We start from the raw sequence: 21,564 nt of genomic DNA on the forward strand, positions 1-21,564 counted from the left end.
AGCTGTACCTGCTGCGAATCAAGGTAGGATTTGACAGTCCTGGCGACATGTGGATGGGCATTATCCTGCTAGAATACAGCCCTTGGCAATCCTTGCAGGAAAGGAATAGTTTGGGGCTGTAAAAATTCGTTTATGTATCGGGTGCTGTTGAAATTGCCCACAATTCGTAGCAATTGTGATCGTCCATGATATGCTATGGCACCCCAGACCATAACTCCGGGTGTTCGTCCACTGTGGCGTTCGATAATGCACTCCGGGATGTGCCGTTCACCGGCATAGCGCCTGACACGAATTCGACCATCATGGTGCCACAAATTGAAGCGGAATTCGTCAGAAAAGACGCCTGCTGCCAATCAGCCCATTGTAGCCGCAGGCGTCGATGGTTTTACGTGAGAGGAATCCTGTATAAAGGAATCCTTGCGCGCAGCCCACGCTGCAGCAGACGTCTCCGAATTGATGAAGCACTCAATGAAACACCTGTAGCTGTTGATCACTGTGCTGCCAATTGTCTAGAAGAAACTGTGCGGTCTGTCAGCGCCATACGCACCAGGTGTCTGTCATCGCGAGCTGACGTCCCATTTCGGGGTTCACTCCCGGATTTCCGAGCTGTTCGACCCTCCTCCGACCACTGCTTCCAAACACGCATGATTGTGCGGCTGTTACGCTGCACACGAGCGGCTACAGCACAATAAGACAATCCAACTTCACGAAGGCCGACGCTTCTGCCCCGTTCAAACTCCGAAATTTGCTCAAATTTCGCTTTCTTTCGCCGAAGGGGCATAGTAAAGATTCAGTTAACTTTTACTCAAGCATAAAACCACTGATAATCATACACGCCTCGCTACAGCCGTCTATTTATATTCGGTTCGATCCGCCGTTCAGAGGGCGCTGCTCAGCATACGCATGAGCTACCGGTCTGCAATTCTAATCATTTGCATATCATGCCCTACTTTACATTTCCTGCAATTTTCAGTTCACTCGCGTAAGTCCTTCGTGTTGTTGCAATTTTCACAAACAGGAGTTTATTTTTAAGTTTATTCAAAAGCAGTTTAAAGAAATTGCTATACAAACTACTATTTTTTTGTATCGAACCACTCACTACACTACTTTTTTTTAAAAAGTAGTTGCCTACACTACAAACAACCAAAAAATGTCGCTACTACAATAGTGTCGTTACTTGTAGCGCGCTACTTTCACTCACTGAATCACGGAGTTGATCGAAATCTATCTGAAGTATAAGCAACAAAATCGAAATTAAAACACTGGGTTCAAACCTACCTTGTGGTTATCTTGATGAAAAGAGAAAAACATACAATAATTGCGATCTTGTTAAACTTTGATTTAGTATTAAGTACTGTGCCTTATACATACCCTGCTATTAGCAAGTTGAAACATTTTTCCTTCAAGATCCCTTGCCAGCAGAGCTATCCTTGAGATTATTTGGACTTGTTCCTCTATCAATCTTAGAAGGTTACCAGAATTAGAAATTATTGTACAGGTACTGAAATATCAATTGACCCGAATTATTTAACATGTCAGGAATACATATTTATCAAAAACTTTCACACAGCAACGTCACTAATGGGGGGGAGGGGTCGGTAACCCCGGTGAAACCCTTCTGAGGGGTGACACTCGAAATTTAAAGAGTTTATTAAAAGTAAAAGTATTTCATTTTTGGAATTTCCACCAAATTTCAAACTGTGTGTAATCTATTAAACCTAGTAGAGTCCCTGGAGGCGAGGGGGGGGGACGGCTGTACACCAAGTGATATCCTTTAAGGTGTGACACCCGAAATGAATTTGCAAGCTTATAACATATGTATATATATTATAAATATATATATATCTTAGTATATAAAAATCTTCTGTGCGGACGTTTGTCACCATAAGGCTTTTAAACGGCTGGACCGATTTTGATCAATTTTTTTGCATGTAATTAAGTTGTGGCAAGCATGGTTTCGAAGCGCGATGGATCAAATCGGAAACGTTTTTGTTAATTAATTAATTAATTTAAACATTGGATGGCAAAATCTCCCAAATGATTAATATTTATTTTAACCTATTGTTGAGCGAGAACTGAAATAAATATTTAACCCGTTGCCAAAGGACAATAAGAGAGCCAGCTCTGCTTTTTATAATGAAATTTCCTACTGTGATATGTCAAATGAGAATAGATAAAACGTAGAGAGTGAGAGTGAAGGCTTCATTTCTTAAAAGCAACGATTTTAGACCCCGTGTTATATTTTAAAGGAAAGTATGTATTGCAAGGCTCACGCAAAACGTGTATTCTGTCGTCGTAGTTGAACCCTGTGACCGGATCGGTGCTTTAGGTTTTCCTAACCAAATGATCAAAAAGTACCGTACCTACACTGTTAAAACCAGGAGTTCCACAGGGGTAAAGAATTTCACCCAAGGGTGAAACAACGGTGCCTCTGGGTGAAACAGAGGCTAGGAAGTGTCGTTAAGGTGCTTTTGGTTCCTCAGTGGGTGAACGACGTCAACAAAAGTGCTAAAAGACCATTCAATAGGAGAGCAACTCCTTGCGCATGCGCTCTGACTTATCATCCAACGACAACTTCAGTTTGAATGGCGAACGAAGGAAGTTGCAACGAAATTTACTTTCACATTGAATGAAGTACAAAACTGAAAATTTCGTGGATTAATCTTCGAAATCTCGCGTAAGTAAAGGCATTTGATCATATTGTAGCTCTTAGAACTTTCGAACATATTTAAAGTGTTTTAAAGTAGGTTTGGACAACTCTTACTGTTCCGTTTACCTTATTAAACATTTAATGTCTTGTTATTTATATCCTGCAAAACTGTTTACCTAAAACTATCTATCAGTACTATCTTGAGCAACAACAATCATTAAAAATAAAAACGTTTATAATCAGCTGATAATTTGAATTGCTAATTCCGGAATAAAAATGCATCGACGTAAACAGCCTATATACCAATGTCTATTTCTTCTCAATGAAATGGCTCAGTGGAAACGAATAGAACAGCAAAGGCAGAGAAAAAAAAAAAAACTGCGTGGAAAAGAAATCTCTCACTCAGCGTTTTTGACTCATAAGTTTCACATCATGTTTTGGGTTAACGTATCTTTCTCAGGCGGTTATTGCATGAAGCTAATGTAGTTATCTGCTCGTTTTTATTTTTAATCTGACGGAAAACTTGACATTGGAAAGAAGGGCTTTTAAATTAGTATTTATCTTGTACGCATAAGGATACTCAAATATCGAATCTTATAATAAGTATTGATAAGTTACGCTCAATTAAAATTTTAAACGTTTATGAAACGCTTTATTTTCCTATGATTCTAATCTAATGTTACCTAATATTTCTGGTTGTTCCGGCAAATGATTGATAAATACCTTCCCTGTTCATTTTCGGTACGGATTATAGTAAAAATTGTCAACAACATATTAATTACTGAGCAATTCAAGTGTGAATATAAGAAAGTTAGTGCACGAACAGACAAATTAAAGTCATGAACACTTCTAAACTATGTTCGAAAGTTGAAATGTGATCAAATGCCTTCGTATGTATAAATCAAAATAAATAAAACACAATTGTATTCAAAAACGCACACAACACGAGGGGGGAGGGAAAACCCTATAGGTAGCAATAAAGGTGCCATTTTTCTCACCTAGGGTACCATCTTTTCACCTACGGTGCACGTTGGGTGAAGGGAGCCAGTTTTTCACCCTTGCTAAGGGTGCAATTTCGGCTCTCTTTCGGGTGTCGCTGGTGAACAAGCGTTTCACCCCTGACAGGGTGCCAAACGCAAGCTGTAGTTTTAACAGTGTAGCAACATTTGTTTCTAGGCTGAAATCCATCTGAGTTTTGGCACCAATGTTAAGAATACTTTAAAGATTATCTAACTAATCAGTACATTATTAAAGGAAAAGAAGATGGAATTTAAAAGACGAAACAAATTTTATTTTCGTCCAGATAAATTACAACAGAGTAGTTCTGTACACAAAAGATCAGTGCTGTGGAAGATCTTTATCTTTGGTGGAAAGAACAAATTAGGCAATGTATGAAGCTTAAAAAGTTTTGGTTCAAAAGATCGGACCGCTAATCGGGTCGGAGTTTGCGTATCTCACTCAGCTGCTGGATTACAGTAACGTGGTGGCTTGGCGACTTTGGCTATAAACAATAGAGTTGTACGATCATTTGTTTACATTTAAAGATATTGTTAATGTAATTTATTGTATTTTTTGTTTATTTGGCGAAATATTATTGCTTTTCGTTTTAAAGAATTTTCAGTCATTTTAGTTGAAGAATGTGTTTATTTTACATCGGGGAAGGAGGGGGGGGGGGGGGATGAGTGATTTTCGCTTATTCAGAGAACTGTTTTTACCTTTATCATTTTTCTAAACGATATCCTTTCGATTGTTTTTGTTCTTTTTCATATGGGGGATGTTGCCAGCGGGATTTCCCGTTTGTTCTAGATGAGTAGTTAGATTTTTACACTTAAATCTGCGGACGCTTTTTACCTTTATGGCTGAAAGAACAAACCATCAAGTACGAGAGAAAAAATTAGTTAATAAAACAACTGCTCAGTGGGCATTAGATAAATCAAGTTGCAACAAATATACGAATTCTGACACCATAGCAGCTTAAAAACATTTTTTTTTTTTTCAACAGAACGGTTCAAACACTTGATAGTTTATTGAAATTTTTTAACTTTTCAATTTATAAAGTTTGAACAGAATCGGGGTCCTCTAATATATATATATATATATATTATAATATATATAGTTCAGCCGTTTCATTTTTTTTTACTTTCTTTATTTCACAGCAAGGAAGGACCAACTCGTGGTCCCACGTGCCACACAAATTGGCAAGGTGTTATATTAACAGTGCCACAAAAAGACTTAGCGAGAAATTTTTTTAAATTTGAGAAACTCGTTTTCAGAAAGTTTATCACACTGCAAAAACCCTTATTCAGTTTCAAAGAACACCATTAATAGTTTATTAATCATTCTAAAAAGTTAGTGAACAATTTCTTTTTCCGGAAGAAAGTTGTCAGTTTCATGTCAGTTTTTTGAGCAATCTCGATTGCTTATTGTACTCACTTGACCGTCTTTGTGTGTCCGTGCCTTTTTCAGTTTGGACCAGGAGCCTCCTGCAGTACCACCACCCACCGTCCTCTGCACTCGCGGCTCCTCCGAATCGGTTTTCTCCAGGTCGGTGACGTCCATGTCCTACACATACGCACTCACACACATGCACGCACGTCTACGTGGTGCATACACACAGGTCTGTGCACACACACAAGCCTACACACACACACACCTGTACACGCGTAATCGCCCAAGAGAAAGGGTAGGCTTGGGGGGACAGGAACCGTTTCTAGAAACAATAACTCTAATGAGTAGGGTCTGGTCACAACTCGTGATTGCGAAACACATAATTTGAATTCAAAATTTCAAAATTCAAATTATTTTTTTTATTATATTTTTTTCTTTTTTTTTTTCTCTCACAATTGAGACAGCTAAATCATTATTTTTGGTAGGAATACGTGTGTGGTTTTCAGCTGATCGATATTCAATTGGAGAGTATTTTAATGAAAACATTTCTTCTTAGAAGGTGGGTGACAGGAAGGTGATCTTTACAGATTGTAACTCGGGTGATTATAATTACAGTTCCACTTTCAGAACACCGTAAAAACAAAACCACTGGTCAGAATGACGCCAAATTTCAACGGAATATTATCGAAGAAAGGGGAAAATATATGGCAGAAGAAAAATAAATAGTTGGAATTTTTAGCGATAGATGGCACTGCGAGTGTTAGAATATGTGAATCAAAACACCTGTCACGCGCACGACTCATTGCTAGAATTATTAGCCTCCATTTCCCTACAGCCTGGCCGTCCCGATCACCTGATCTTAACCCGTGTGACTTCAGGCTATGGGGCTGTCTGAAAGTTGTGTTCAGTGCTCCAAATGCAGACTTTGCTGAGCTGGAAGTACGCATTGCGCAACACATTCTAAACGTGACCCCGGAAACATTTCGATCAGTTATGGAACATACTGTTTCTCGATTTCAACTTCGTTCAGAAAACGGGGGACAGCATATTGAACATCTTTTGCGCCAGTCTCACGAAAATTAAAGATCGATTTGATTTTTACTGATGCTTTTTATACAGTTTTTGTGCTCAGGGCAATAAAAAACCGATTTACTTAATGTTTTTTATGCTGTTTTTTGCCCCAGGACAAATAAAAACCGATTTTTCCCATATAATATGCAAGGTGCCCATACACCTTGCCGTGGTGTATGGGCTTACTAAACTAACAGTACCACACTTGTACCCTCGTGCACGCTCAGTAGTACAGTGTTTTAACGTATAGTTTGCACTTTAGGCAGTATTTTATGATTTATTTGTCATTTGTAGTCGACCTTTATTAAATTACTAGCTGCGTCGCCCGGCTTTGCACGGTCCACCTCGAAAATAAAAGTTATGTCAAGTGACGCGAGTTCAACACTCAGGCTTGAACCAAAAAAAAAAAAAAGTCAGTGAAATTTTGCGGCAGATTGCGGACCCCCCCCCCCCCCAAAAAAAAAAGTAAACATTTTAAATCCCCTGATTACACGAAAAGCCTTAAAACAAAAACAAGAATTTTACCTGTTCATAGTCGAGAAAAAAAAATGGCAACAAATCTTTCATCTCAATGATTTTCTTCACCCGATATACATTTTAATAAAAGCGCTGTTGCGGAAAGTTGAGTTGAAGCACTGAATAATAATTTGAATGAAGGAAAGCCTTCGAAAAATATGGATTTTATTTTGAAATCTAAGAGTCATAATTAATAGTTTTTAATTGATATCTCCGCTAATTATTATCGGAGGATTATGTTAAATAGCTAAACATGAAGACGGGAGGATTACGAATCCATCGATACCTGGTTCGATGGTCAGTTCACTGTCGTTCGGGAGAAGAAGCTTGGACATAGATAGATAGATAGATACTCAGATTTTATATGTATAAGACTAACTGCGTGCCCGGCGTTGCACGGGCTACTTAAAAAATGTAAGAGCAGTCCAGTTGATGCTTTTGTAGTACACTGACACTAGTTTCTAACGCGTTAAGGAATAAATAAATGCGCGTAAAGCAAGGTTTAACTAAGGTTAGGTAACTAAAAATAAACTGCATGTAAATCACTCATTTACTTTACGACGTGCACGGTCCTCCTCGAAAATGAAAGTTATGTCATGTGACGCGTATTTAACAATCAGGCTTGAACAAAAAAAAAAAAAAAAACAGCAAAATTTTGCTGCAGATTCGCAACTCCAACGAACTATAGGGGGCACTGAAGTCACTGTCTAATGGCGGAATTGAAAACTAAAACAAACGCACATGGTAACGAAGAAAATGCTAAAAGTGTTGTGATTTTTGTTCGTACGTATGATTGTTTCGCTTTATTCTTTTTAAATTAATTTTCAAAGTCTTGTTGATATTCTGACCCACGTAGAAAGAAATGAGAATTCAAGAAGCATTACTAAACGTCAAAGATTAATGCAAAGTACGTAGTTCGTAGTTCTAAGCAGCTATTTCCATGATGTTGAATTCGATATTTATCAATTCTTGATAAAACTAAATAATAATTTGATAAATTTTACATAACCTAATGACTTTAAGTAACATATTAAGGTTATGTATCTACTTAGCAGAGTAACTATAAAGATGAAAAGATGAAGATATTATTAGCGAAACTTTATTCCAACCAACTAGATGATCGCCATTTTAAAACTTCAAAAACTACTTAGAGTTGCCAAACAATAATAAAGAAATATACATAAACAATAATACAACTTTAACACTTTCCCTTATTATTGTTTAGTGTTCTCGAATGTTATTTTTCAGTTCTTAATTCTAAATCAGTCCTATTTTGCTGCATAGATTTAGAATCCTAGGACCGTAAAGTGGCTTAGTAAAAAGGTCAGCTAACTGTAATTCAGTAGGAACTCGCTTTACAGTAATTTCTTCACTCGTTACCATTTCTCTCACAAAGAAATGTCTAATCCGAATGTGCTTTGTTCTCTTATGGAATTCTCCTTGATTCTGAGATAATTTGACTGCTGCCTCGTTATCCACTTTAAGTTCTGGTACCTGCTTTAAATTTGTTATTTCCTTGAACAATCTCTTAAGCCAAACTAATTCTCTGGCTGCTTCACTAGCTGCAACTATCTCCGCTTCTGTCGTGGAAATTGCTACAGTCGACTGTCTTTGACTGCACCATGATATTGCTCCACCAGCGTAAATACAAACAACACCTGTTGTTGAACGCCCTGTTGTGGTGTCTCCTCCATGGTCAGCATCACTATAGCTTTCTATAATACCTTTCTTGTATCCTGATTTGTAAACTAATCCTTTGTCTAAAGTTCCTTTCAAGTATCTGAATATTCTTTTGACTCTTTGCCAGTCTTTTTTACTTGGGCTTTCTAAAGCTCTGGAAGCTACTCCTACTGCATAAGCTATGTCAGGTCGAGTTCCTGTCATGATATACATTAGTGCTCCTACGGCTTGTCTATAGGGAAATATTGTCTCAGTACTCTCTACTTTCCCGGATTGAATACTCTCTTTGATAATTGGCGTAGACACAGGATTACAATCACTCATGCCGAATCTTTCAAGAACTTTCTTGGTGTAGGCTGTTTGAGATAACTTGATAAAATCATCTTCTTGACGATGAATCTCAAACCCTAAGTAGTATTCAGCAGGTTTTGTTGTAATTTTAAATTCTTTCTTCAGATCTCCAAGGAAATTTTCTAAGTGTTCTTTACTTGTTGACGCAACTAAACCATCATCAACATACAGAACTAAAATAAGTAATTCCCTATTGCTTCTTCTAATAAACAAGCATGGATCTGCTTCACTTCTTACAAAACCAGTTTTACGCAAATATTCTCCAAAACACTGGTTCCAGCACCTTGGCGCTTGTTTCAGACCATAAAGACTTTTCTTTAAGTGGCATACTCTGTCAGTGCCATCTTCATAGCCTTCAGGTTGACACATGAAAATATCTTCTTCTAACTTGCCATACAAAAAAGCTGTTGAGACATCAAATTGTACTAAACTCATATTTTCACTTGCTGCTATACTAAGTAAAGTTCTTATGGCGCTTGTTCTTGCAACTGGACTGAAGGTCTCTTGAAAGTGAATTCCTTTCCGTTGAGCGTAGCCTTTTATTACTAACCTTGCTTTGTATTTATCAATACGACCATCTGGATTTCTTTTTATTTTGTAAACCCACTTGCATGGTATCGGCTTGACTCCTTTAGGTAGTTTACATAACTTCCATGTCTGATTATCTTTCAGAGAAGTCATTTCACTGTCCATGGCCTTTTTCCAGTTGTTCACTTCAGAACTTTCTATAGCCTCTCGATATGTTTCTGGATATTTTTCATCATAGACGAAGGATTCAATTTCCATGATGTATTCTTCAAATCGCTTTGGTTTCTTTATCTGAGAACGATCTCGTAGATTCATACCATGTGAAGACTGAAGTTCATCCTCTTCATCTGTACTTTCAGCTTCGGTATCGGACAGGTTAATACTTTCCTCTCTTAATTCTTCTTCCTCCTCTTCACATGTTTCTTGATCTGGTGGATGATTTCTTGAATCTGAATTTTCCTGTAAGACTGTAATATGTTTTTCACACTCTTTCATTTTCTCATGAAAAATCACATCTCTTGACAGGATTACTTTTCTTTCTTCTTCTATCCAAATTCTATAGCGTTCATCCCCATTATAACCAATGAGAAAACCTTTAACAGCTTTCCGATCCATTTTCTTTCTTTTCTGTACCGGCACATGAGCATAACAAAGTGAGCCGATTATACGCATGTGTTTTATCCTTGGCCTTTTTCCAAACCATAATTCATGTGGACTAGCGTTTTCCACGGATGAAATTCCAGTTCTGTTTAAAATGTATGCAGCTGTATTAACAAGCTCTGCCCATAAAAATGCTGGAAATTCGATTTCTTGGTTGGAATACTTCAGCGTTCTGGCCATTTCTACGATTGTTCTGTTTTCTCTTTCGCTCGTTCCATTTTGTTCTGGTGTGTATGGCGCTGTGAGTCTCTGAATAATTCCTTTCATTTGAAGAAATTCTCGAACTTCTTGGTTGTCGAACTCACCACCATTGTCACTAAGGATTTCTCTAATTGAATGTCCCAAATTTTCAGCATGAGCTATGAACGATTTTAGAGAAAACACGACATCCGACTTATGTTTCAGAAAGAAAACATACCGGTACTTAGAATAATGATCTTTCAACACAACAAAATACTTATACTTTCTGTGTGACTCTTCGAATGGTCCACAGACGTCAGTCGACACAAGTTCACCAACTCTTGTAGCTTTTGGTTTAGTGCCGAACCTTAAACGATGTGCTTTACCATATATGCAAGGCTCGCATGGCTCTTTATCAATATTCACTTTGATATTAAATTCATTTTTGAGCATATTCCTAACGTGACGCTTGTCTTGATGTCCCCATCGACTGTGATATAATTGCAGTAAGGAACTTTTACCGCTATACGTATATGCAATTTGAACTTCGATTTCTTTTTCTGGAAGTATTGGCTCTAGAGCAGCCCTGTAGAGAGTTCCACATATACTTCGAGTGCCATACAGCTTCACTTCATTGTTGATCTTCAACCAGCATTCAGTAGGAGTAGAAGTAAACTCACTATTCTGATTTCTATCCTGAGCAGCTAACACTGAAAACAAATTTCTGCTAATTCCAGGAACATACCAGACATCTTTCAACTCAATTACTTCTGTATTTCTTCCAACTGAAGCTTTGACTAGAATGCTTCCTTTCCCTAAAGCTGTCAACACTTCTTTTCCTGCCGCTTTGATAGTATGGGTGCCCGAAGAAGGAAATGTCTCAAAATTGCTAAAATAAATAAATGTGTTAGTAACATGCCTTGTCGCTCCGTTATCTATCCAAAATGTGCTTGTTTCCCCTTCTGATAGGAAACTTTCTTCACAATAGGATGTCATTGCCGTACTTGGCGATGAAATATTCACTTGATTATTACAGGACTTATTCTGGAAGCTCGAGCTCGGTTTAGGAGGTCGGCCATCTGCAATCCATTTGGAACATGACTTGACCCAATGTCCAACGGCTTTACAATAATTACAAATATTTTTGTTGCTTAACTTGTTTTTGGCTTGAAATTTCTTTGCATGCGCTTTATTTTTAGACTTGGCGACAACAAGAGCTTCTGCAGCTTTTTCACTTCTTTCATTGTTGTCGGCAAAATTTCGCTCAAACATACTTAACTGAGCAGCCAAATCTTCAAAAGGCTTTTCTTCATCTTTTGCAAGAAGCATCCAACTTGATTTGAATGATTTAAAGTTACTTGGTAAAATATGTAGAATTTTGCATACGAGCAACATTTCTGGAAGTTTATTTTCCCCTTTAGCTATGAGCCCGTTATTCAGCTCATTCCACAAACTACTTAATTTCGCTACATGTGTTGAAATGTCATCTCCAAAAGTCCAACCAAACTTAAAAAATTCATTGCAGATTTTAAACAGTTGATCCTTTGATGAAGCTTCAAACAACGTTTTCAAAGCTTCCCAAGCTTCAAAAGCTGTATCTTTGTCCATAATCTTTTGATAAACGGAGTCTGTTACTGTACTTGCGATCATACTCTTGGCATAACTGTTGGCTTTTCGGTATACATTGGCGCATTTTTCATACTTTTTGACTTCTGCAGCGTCTTCTGTACTAGGTAATTCTTCCGGTTTCTTTAATTTACCATCAATTACGTCCAATGCCCCTTCGTGATAATCTAATATATCTCTTATCTTCCGTTTCCACATTGGAAAATCTGCTTCTCCAGATAACGGCTTCACAGTTGTTGATAAATCCATCTTGAACTATTTTCTTTTCGGGTTTAACTTAGTCTCCGCTTTAATCTTTTAAAAACGCAATGAGCTTGCTGGCGCCCATAACCTGATAAATTTTACATAACCTAATGACTTTAAGTAACATATTAAGGTTATGTATCTACTTAGCAGAGTAACTATAAAGATGAAAAGATGAAGATATTATTAGCGAAACTTTATTCCAACCAACTAGATGATCGCCATTTTAAAACTTCAAAAACTACTTAGAGTTGCCAAACAATAATAAAGAAATATACATAAACAATAATACAACTTTAACATAATTGTGGCCTGACAAGAATAACTATTAATGCTAGAAAATTTAATATGACATTACAAATTATTACCAAAAGAAGATGATACTTCTTTGCTTTGCTTTGGCTAGCGCTTGTTTTCCATTTGGAGTTCCGAATTACGGCAAAATAATCGAAAAGTAAACAACTTAAACACCCTCATTACAGGAAAAGCCTTAAAACAAAAGCCTAATTTTATTTCTTTATATTCGAGAAAAAGAAATGGCAACAGATCTTTCATCTCAATGATTTTCTTCACGCTGTAAATTTTAATAAAAGCGTTCATCCGGAAAGTTGAGTTGAAGCACTGAATAATAATTTGAATGGAGGAAAGCCTTCGAAAAATATGGATTTTATTTTGAAATCTAAGAGTCATAATTAAAAGTTTTTAATTGATATCTCCGCTAATTATTATCGGAGAATTATGTTAAATAGCCAAACATGAAGACGGGAGGATTACGAATCCATCGATACCTGGTTCGATGGTCAGTTCACTGTCGTTCGGGAAAAGAAGCTTGGACATAGATAGATAGATAGATAGATAGATACTCAGATTTTATATGTATAAGATGATGCTTATAGCGCCATCTATTGCTAAAAATTCCAACTATTTATTTTTATTCTGCCATACGTTTTCCCCCTTCTTCAATAATATTCTGTTAAAATTTGACGTTATTCTGACCAGTGGTTTTATTTTTACAACGTTTTTAAGTAGAACTTTAATTATAATCACCCTGCACATTACATATTTAAAGTAAATTATTTTTCCTTCTGGAGAAGCACGGATTTTCATTTTGTTCTAATTGTACAAAGTAGTATTACAATTAAATTCTTTATTCTTCAAGCAGCGGGGTTTTTTTCGCTCGATTCTTATCCTAAGCTGCATGACCAATGTAATTCTTTCATTCAAATTTAATATTATGACATCTGATTTGTCTGCATGTATAACAAGCAACGTGAAAATTAAAAATTGTAAAACACCCCGACTCAGTCGCAACTGTAGAATCAAGAGGGAAAATTGAAAATCTTATTAAAAGCCTTACATTATTAAAAATCGGTGTAAAGTATTTAATTTGCTACTAAATAGAAACTGGCACCAGGTAAAAATTTTAAATCATTGCTTTTAATTTCCTTATCGGCCAACAATGAATTCAGTTATCAATCGCGTGAATAAAGACTTAGCCGTTATTAAAATATGCTTAAAATAAAACGTTATAATTCGAATTCTATGAAACATAGAAGTTCCAAACGCATTCCACCAGACGCGGAAAAAAATTCTCTTTACTTTGGTATTCAATTTTTAAAAAATTAACTATGTTTTCACTGCAAAAACCGCTAAAAGCCTTTTAGAGGTTTTCAATTAATATCTTCGTTAATTAATGTCATCCAAAGATGCAACCTAGCTAAGAACACTCTTTTCGAAGATTTTTTTTTTTCAAAATTGGTCTACCTGTTTACTCGCTAGAGTGCCATACACAGAGACACAGATACACAGACACGTTAAACTTCTAACCCACCTCCATTTGTGTGTCCGAGGGTTAAAAATAGTGTTTATTTTCATTGTTTTTTTAATTAATTTATTTATTAATATTTTTAGACGATAAAACAAATTTTAGAGACTTTCTTTTTTTTTTTTGACAATTTCTTCCGGACTGGATAGTTTGCTATAGTTATTATTTTGTTATATAACTTTAAACGAATAGCTACGGTGGTTTTAAATGATATTTACTGAATTGAATTACATGTTTTCTTATTTGAAATACGGAGTTTTGAGAACAGTTGATGCCATTACAGTAGGATTTTTTATGGCTTCATGAAATACGTTTGGAGCTTAGGTAAAATTACGTGTGCATATTTTAATTAACGAAACCGAATCGTTTTTTCAATTTCGGAGTAGAGAGGGAAACTTACAAACGCTTTTTTGTAACCTTATAATACGGCCAGAGCCGTGCGAGTACAGCTAGTAGTTTTTTTTTTTTTGAGAGCAATCACGAATTGCTCATTATTTTTACTTGATCAAAGTTGATGTTGCTCATGTTTTTTAGATTACCTTGACAACGGCTGTTGTCAATATTTATTTTTCTTCGTCATGGTTTCAAATCGTCTGCTTTTTGATTTTGTTCATGTTTTTCAAAGGCTTAGCTCAAGCAGACTTTACATTTAAAAAAAGGAATTTTTTTAGACTTTTTAAGGAAAAAACACTTAAATGGATGAACTAAAACAGCAAAACTTCATCTAAGTACAAAATTTCCAGATTACTAATTCCAATCATTTGAGATCGATAAGAAATAAAAAAACACATAACGTTATACGCTGTAAATAACCTTTATGATAAGTACTGGGGGATATCGGCCATATAAAATCTTTATCTCTATTACCGCATCCTAATCACCATTTCTTCTTTTATGAATATGCCTCGTATTTCCTATTCAAGAAAATCCCCAGTCAATATAACGGGTTCTTGACCATTTCCATTTTCTTCCATTTGTCCCTTCCCTCAACAAGAAATCTGATTTATTAATTGTAATCTATAGTAGAATGTTTCAAAGCACAATATTCAGATTGATGAGAAACAAATGATTGCAAAATCTTTGATTTTTACCAAACTTTTCGAAGGAATTTCAGATGATGTATGGGCAAAGTGCGCCAAAAAATATGACACAAATTTAACATTAGAAAACATGAATTTAAAGAAACAATTCAACCATAACAACTTTTCAGTAAGTTACCGCCCTATAGCATAACAACTTTGTCTAATTTGACATCTTAGCTAATTTTTGAAACCGATGATGTTTTAAAGTCCTATTAAGTTTAAAAACCAGCTAATACAGGGTGTCCTGAAAAAGACTGACTGTTTCCAAAAATGCATAACAGGAAAACGGTTAATGATAAAAATCATATTCTTGCAAAAAAATTCATGTGGCGGGCCGTAAATTTTTCCCTCCATAGTAGCGAATTTTAGTCAAAAATTTTCCAATAGATGTCGCTGCAGATAATAAGCGCGTAAATCAAAGAAAGATAGAAAATTACATCATAATTTTTCAAAAAATGTTTTTAATGAACAAAATTACAAAACAAAATTTTCAAAATGTCTACCGTCGCGTCGGCTACAATCACATGTCGCAATAGGAGAAAAAATTGGTGAATTTTAATTATTTATTTTTCACTTACAGGCTTACTATCCGCAGCGCCATCTATTGAAACATTTTTTAACAAAACGTTGGTTCTCTAAGGGAAAAAATTTACGGCCCATCACATGAGTTTTCCAAGGGCGCCTATATGCAAAACTTTAAGGGGGGGGGGGCTCAGACATTTTCCTCCATGGTTTAGCAGGATATTTTCCTCATAGAAACCGATTTCAGTACAGATTAGAGTTATTAAAATTTGACATTTTTAATAACTTATTCATTAATTGCTGGAGAAGAAATGTTTTTAAATTTTTGCAAAGAAAAAAGTACTAAAAGCAAGGAAGTTCTAATTTCAAAGGGGGGGGGGCTTAAGCCCCGGCTTTCCCCCCCCCATATGGCCTCCCTTGGCGTTTTCTGCAGCAGCCTTTTTCAGGACACCCAGTAGGTGCGGTATTTATATATTTTTTTTTTTTTTTTTGCGAAAAAGTTTCCTGATCGCAACAAGTTCTATGACTGCGATTTTACACTATGACGAAAAAATATTTTATCTATCAGTTTAAAGCTGTATTAGGCTTCCTTACTCGGTGTTTCTTCTTCATCTTAGTTATGACCTTCCCGTAGTATGTGAACCCCGATTGAGGGCGAATGCAGTCTTCTGATATTTTAGATTTGAAGGCATTGCTTGCAACTCCGACTTAGCATCGACCATATTCGCTTTTAAAAGGATGTCCTGACAATTCAGGAAGGTGCCAGGTTACAAAAGCTTTTCCTGATGGTTCCTGAGCTAGTCCAGAAACATGACTGGCTTTGAATGGGAAATTTTTCCGGATTTTTCAGAAAGATTCCTAGTTAATTTCAGGAAGTTCACTAACTTTTAGCGGGAAACTTTCCTGGTTTTTGCCAGATATGTTATGGAAGAATTCAGTCAGATTAAATGCCCTATGTTTTCCAGGAACGTTTCGATTTTTTCTTTTCCAGTGTAATCCTGCCCATTACAAAATGAAATGTTTTGTTTCTGCTTTCAGTTCATCCGCCATCTCTCCGTAGTGCAACTATACTGCCGTGTGCAGATAAAGGGCAGTAACTGCAATTTTTTAATTTTTATTTATTTATTTATTATTATTGTTATTATTATTATTATTTTGTCATTTATTCTACGTTAGATTCATTGTGCAAGCTTGCTTATTTGGTTTCTTCTGAAAAAAAGGCGCGAAAAAAAAACGTCTAATTCCAAGATTTCCCTATGGTTAATATTAAATCCGACACACATTTCTTCAAATATATCGAGAAAACTCATTTCTGCTGATATTGCCGTTTACCTGCACACGGCAGCATATAATAGTTCAGGTTTTCCGTTTTTCAGCCGTAACTGTTAACAGCACAGATGTCTCATTTTCCAAAGTTGTCGCTACGCCGTATTCTAATAGGTACACTCTTAATTCAAAAGAGCGAAAAAATAACTCTTAAAAAGAGTGAAATCTATTGCGGGTGCATTCATTCTTTCTGAGTGCTAGCTTTATCGAAAAAAGACGCTTTACGAAAAAACCAAGACTAAAACTTTTCTTTATTCGCGTGAAATTCGGACACACTCCTTTGATGAGCGAAATATAAAAACATTCTTTAAAAGAAGGACTCAAAACCAATTTCATTGGTTCGATTCTGTCACGTGATTTTGTTTAGGGAGAATCTTCTATACCTCCACGTTAGGCTTACCCGACGTTGGTAGTGGATGTCGCTATCTAAATGTCTTCATTTAATGAATTTAAACAATATTTGTTGCCGAATGAGGTTTCTGAAGGAAGTGCACAAAACTGTTTGGTAAGTGCGAAGAATTTTCTTTTTTATTAAAACTTGTAACTGTTAATATTTCTTGAACTGCTCGTATATCATTACAAATCATCCACGTGCAATGTTACGGCGAACTTTTTGTAACTTTTTCTTCCAAATGAATGAAACTTTCATCAACAATTTTATTTCGATCATCCAAACCAAAATATGACATTTGAAACAGTCGTTACCATCTTTGGTGTGTGTGTACTGTATATATATTTTAGGCAGGTGTTACAGATCCGACCATGCGCAAATCTATAGGTCGGATACCGAATCCGCTCCCGATGGTCGGAGCTCCAACCACTGCGTATATTTTAAATTAATCAAACATTGTTTTTGTGTATAATAAACTTAAAAGAGTATCATAAACTTTGTATAATACACTCATTCATATGTGTAACGGGCCATTCATTAATTCAGGGTCCTGAGGGGGAGGGGTGGAAAATTCTCTACATACCCTTGCTTGGAGAGGGGGGGGTAGATCCAATCTTACGTAATATTTTCCAAGCCGATATTTTATATTAGAAATCCGCGGTCAAGTGGTTTGGCAAATATTATATTTCATTTGCTTCAGGAAGGTAAAAGTATGTATTATAGGATGAGCTGTTTTTTACTTGTGTTTCAAAGAATGAAACGTGTAAAATATAATAAAAGAATCGCACTGTGTTTTGCATGTCTTATTTTTAATTATTATCGCATCATATACAAAAATTATTTGTCAAAAAACATTCGGTCTAGATTCCTTACAGTAAACATTTCTTTACTCAAAAATGTTTTTAAAAAAATTAAAAAAAAAAAAGATAGTTAATTTAAGAACGATCCCAGTGATGTAATATTTGTTATTTTATTATTGTGAAGAAAAAAAAGAATCTTACGTAAGATGGGGGGGGAGGGAATCTTACATACCCTTACATAGGGGGAAGGGAAGGTCAAAAATATTGCCAAAATTGTCCTTACGTAATTAATGAATGGCCCCGAAGAAACAAAATTGAATTCAAACGTATCTTGTCATAATTTATGAGTGACTTTTTAAATTAATTTGAACTGAGGTAACTTTTAAAACATTATTAATGTTAAAAGGCATACCGAGAAAATCAATATAGAGTTTCAAAATTTTAAATCTATTTATTTGGAACTGTGTGGGTTTTTTAGTTTTATTTCAATCTTTAGATCGGAAATGTACGTAATATTGCACGTGGGTGATTTGTAACGATATACGAGTAGTTCAAGAAATATTACCAGTTAAAGTTTTAATAAAAAAGAAAATTCTTCGTACTTACCATACAGTTCTTGTGCATCCTCTTGGAAACACTAAAAACATTTTTTTTTTCATTTTTTAAATTAAAAAACTAATTTTTTTTTCAAATGAAATAAGTTTTAAAAACAGTTTTAAATTCAAATACACAGCATAAGCACATGAAAACACGTTTAAAAAACAATTTCACCAAAGGAGAGTGAAATGATTTTACCTATTTTATTCTAAAAAAAGAGTGAAATAGCGGCTTTCCAAAACGGAAAGCAACCACTCATTTAGGATTTTAATTTAGTCTTAAACAGAGTGAAAAACACTTATCAAAAGGGAGTGAAATTAGCTTATCCAAAAGGAGTGAAAATAACCGCTCCGCAAAAGGAATGAAATTCACTCCTATAAGGAAAGTGCGTTTTCGACACTGGAAAGGAGTGAAAATTTACCCAGTCTGAGTTAAAATCGCTGGAATTTTTTAAGAGAGTAGAGAAAAATAATTACATTTCTTGCAGGATACGATTTCTAAGGTCTTGATCACAATGCTGATGCCAGCCTTTTGCAACAGTTGCATTTTCAGGAACTATTAGCTCATTTTGGAAAAATGAAGCAACTTGTAAAGCTTCACTATTCCTACTGGATTGAGCATTGGCTGGCGGGAAACTTCGGCTGGACAGACTATCCACAGATTCTGCAGGGTCAGTCTCAGCAGTCGATCCTGGTTGTTCCTGACTTTGCTGAAGATCTTGTGATGTCTCCATGACGCTCAATTGTTGTGGATCTTGCTCGTTTACTGCGTACGAAAAACAGAAGAGCCTTATGAATACAACAAAGAAAAAGAATACTTAACAATTGAGGCAATCAGTACACTGTAAAAAAAAATCGAACTGTCACTGATTATTTCCATGGAACGTTTCCAGATTTCACAGGTTTTCATCTTTCAAACGTGAAAATCAAGTATCTTTGTCAGAAAGTTTTCTGAACTGCTACAAGTTGCACAAATGCAGACCTCTCACCGATATGAAAAATATTTTTAGCTACCAGTTTAAAGATTAAGTGAACGTATTTATTAAGTGTATCGGCTCGCAGGCGTGTACGGCCTGTTTAGATTGACTTAACTCACGGTGCGAAGGGGAAAACCTATGGATCCCGCTGCTTTGCAAGAAGTTAAAACTTACTTAAGTTTTATCCGAAAGTTCTAGAAACATGACTGGCTTTAACCGGGGATATTTCTGTATTATTTCAAAAGACTTAAGGATGATTTCAGGAAGGTTACTGACTTTTAGCGGAAAGCTTTCCTGTTCTTAGTAAAACATGTTACTGGCAGAAATTGGGTACAATGCCCATTATTTTCTAGGAACATTTCTTAATAGCTTTTACAGTATATTAGAAGATAAAGTCTTATTCTAACCTTCAGTTATCTCAACACTTGATCTCCATTGCATCATACTAGTTCTATTTCTTCTGCCTCTTCTAACTGTAGATAAAGCGGCTAACACTGCGCGCAGATCTGCTGGTGATAGACGATACCGTAGCCATCTTTTCTGAACAACAGCACCTACGACTTAAAAAAAAATGAAGGAAATAAATCTAAGCCAACATATTCTTACGCTTGCATTAAATCACACAGAATCACAAAGACGGGTCGAGAGATAACACTTTAATGCTTGAAAGTGATACAGCAAGCAATGCTCACTGTTACTCACTAACAGCCTCGAGCTATTATCACACATGTGTGTATCGCATTTAAATAATTTTAAATACATCAATATAAGAATTAAAAGGCAATACATGTACAACTATTAAGCATCAAAATATTTGATTCTTTTAGTGCTACCATAATTGAAATTTTTTTGAAAATATTTAATGCTGAAACATTTCCAAAATTCATTTGAGAGTCAATACTGACACTCAATACTAGTTGCGTGCTTTATAACGTTCGCCTCTTAATGATGACATCACAAACCAGTAGTATGGCCCTTGCTTGTACTCTAGACTGCAGGCAATGCTCGAGCCTCCGTCAGACACCAAGCGCCAGATTAACCTCTGATATTATAGGGGAAGCTTGGTCTCATTTTGGGGTCCCCACTTTGTTTCGGGAAATTTTTCCAAACATTATATGTATATTGATACAACACTAATCCTAAGTGGTCCAGCAGAATTCCGAATTTTCCGAATTCTACCTTACTGACTGGCAGAAATTCGTTTATTACATATGCTGCGCTTGAGTTCTCAGAAAATATGGATAGTAACATGTTAAACCCTATGTGAGACTCCACAAACATTTCATGAAATTAAACATCATAAAAGTACATTGTAAGTGCAATCGAGTTGAATCAAATACCACATTAGAAAATATAACTTGTGGCTACACTTTATCAACTGTATTTCTATAATCGTTTGATCCTTTCAAACATTTTTGTTTAGAAAGTTCTAACATTTGCAATCTCTTTAAAAAAAAAGTGAAAAGCAGAAACTGGAATTTTTCAGCAGTTTTACAGTCATATTTGGACCCTCTAAAATTTCTGAGGGGAAGCTCAAGCTTCCCGAGCATTTTGGGTAATCAGGCCCTGCAGACACCCGAACCACCCAACGAAGCCAAGAAATAAAAAAGCTTCAATTGGCGGTGCGGTGCATCGATATACAATCGATGGATCAGATATAATTAGCTGAAAGTTCGAAAAGAGTTTAATCTCAAGACCAGTAATTTTTTAGATTCAGAAAAAAACTCTTTCTCCCCGTACAACAAGAATAAGCAACCAGTGCAATTTTTTCTAACTCAAAAAAAAAATAAAAAAATAAAAATACTTAAAAAAATAATAATAATAATTAATCTTTTGTACATGATATTAAAGGCATTTTTATTGAGGTGTAGATTACGAAAAACTATGAGAACTTTGATGGTCCTGGTTCAAGTTTTGTTAATTGTAAAGACTTCCCTTCACGGAAATGAGGACCGCTTATGTGCAATGCTCAAAGTATAGTGTATTTCAGCATAAATACAAACCTAGACACGGGATTGTACTTTCCGTACCACATTGTCCATGTACAACATTGGTTGATGACATTCTGTCATAAGTTTCCCCGTAGTGCGGTCAGTAGCGTAGCTAGGTGTTGGCAGGAGTAGCTCTCGGCAGGAGCGCAGCAGCCGGGGGG

Source organism: Uloborus diversus, chromosome 8, assembly GCF_026930045.1.
Source record: "Uloborus diversus isolate 005 chromosome 8, Udiv.v.3.1, whole genome shotgun sequence".
Taxonomy (NCBI): domain Eukaryota; kingdom Metazoa; phylum Arthropoda; class Arachnida; order Araneae; family Uloboridae; genus Uloborus; species Uloborus diversus.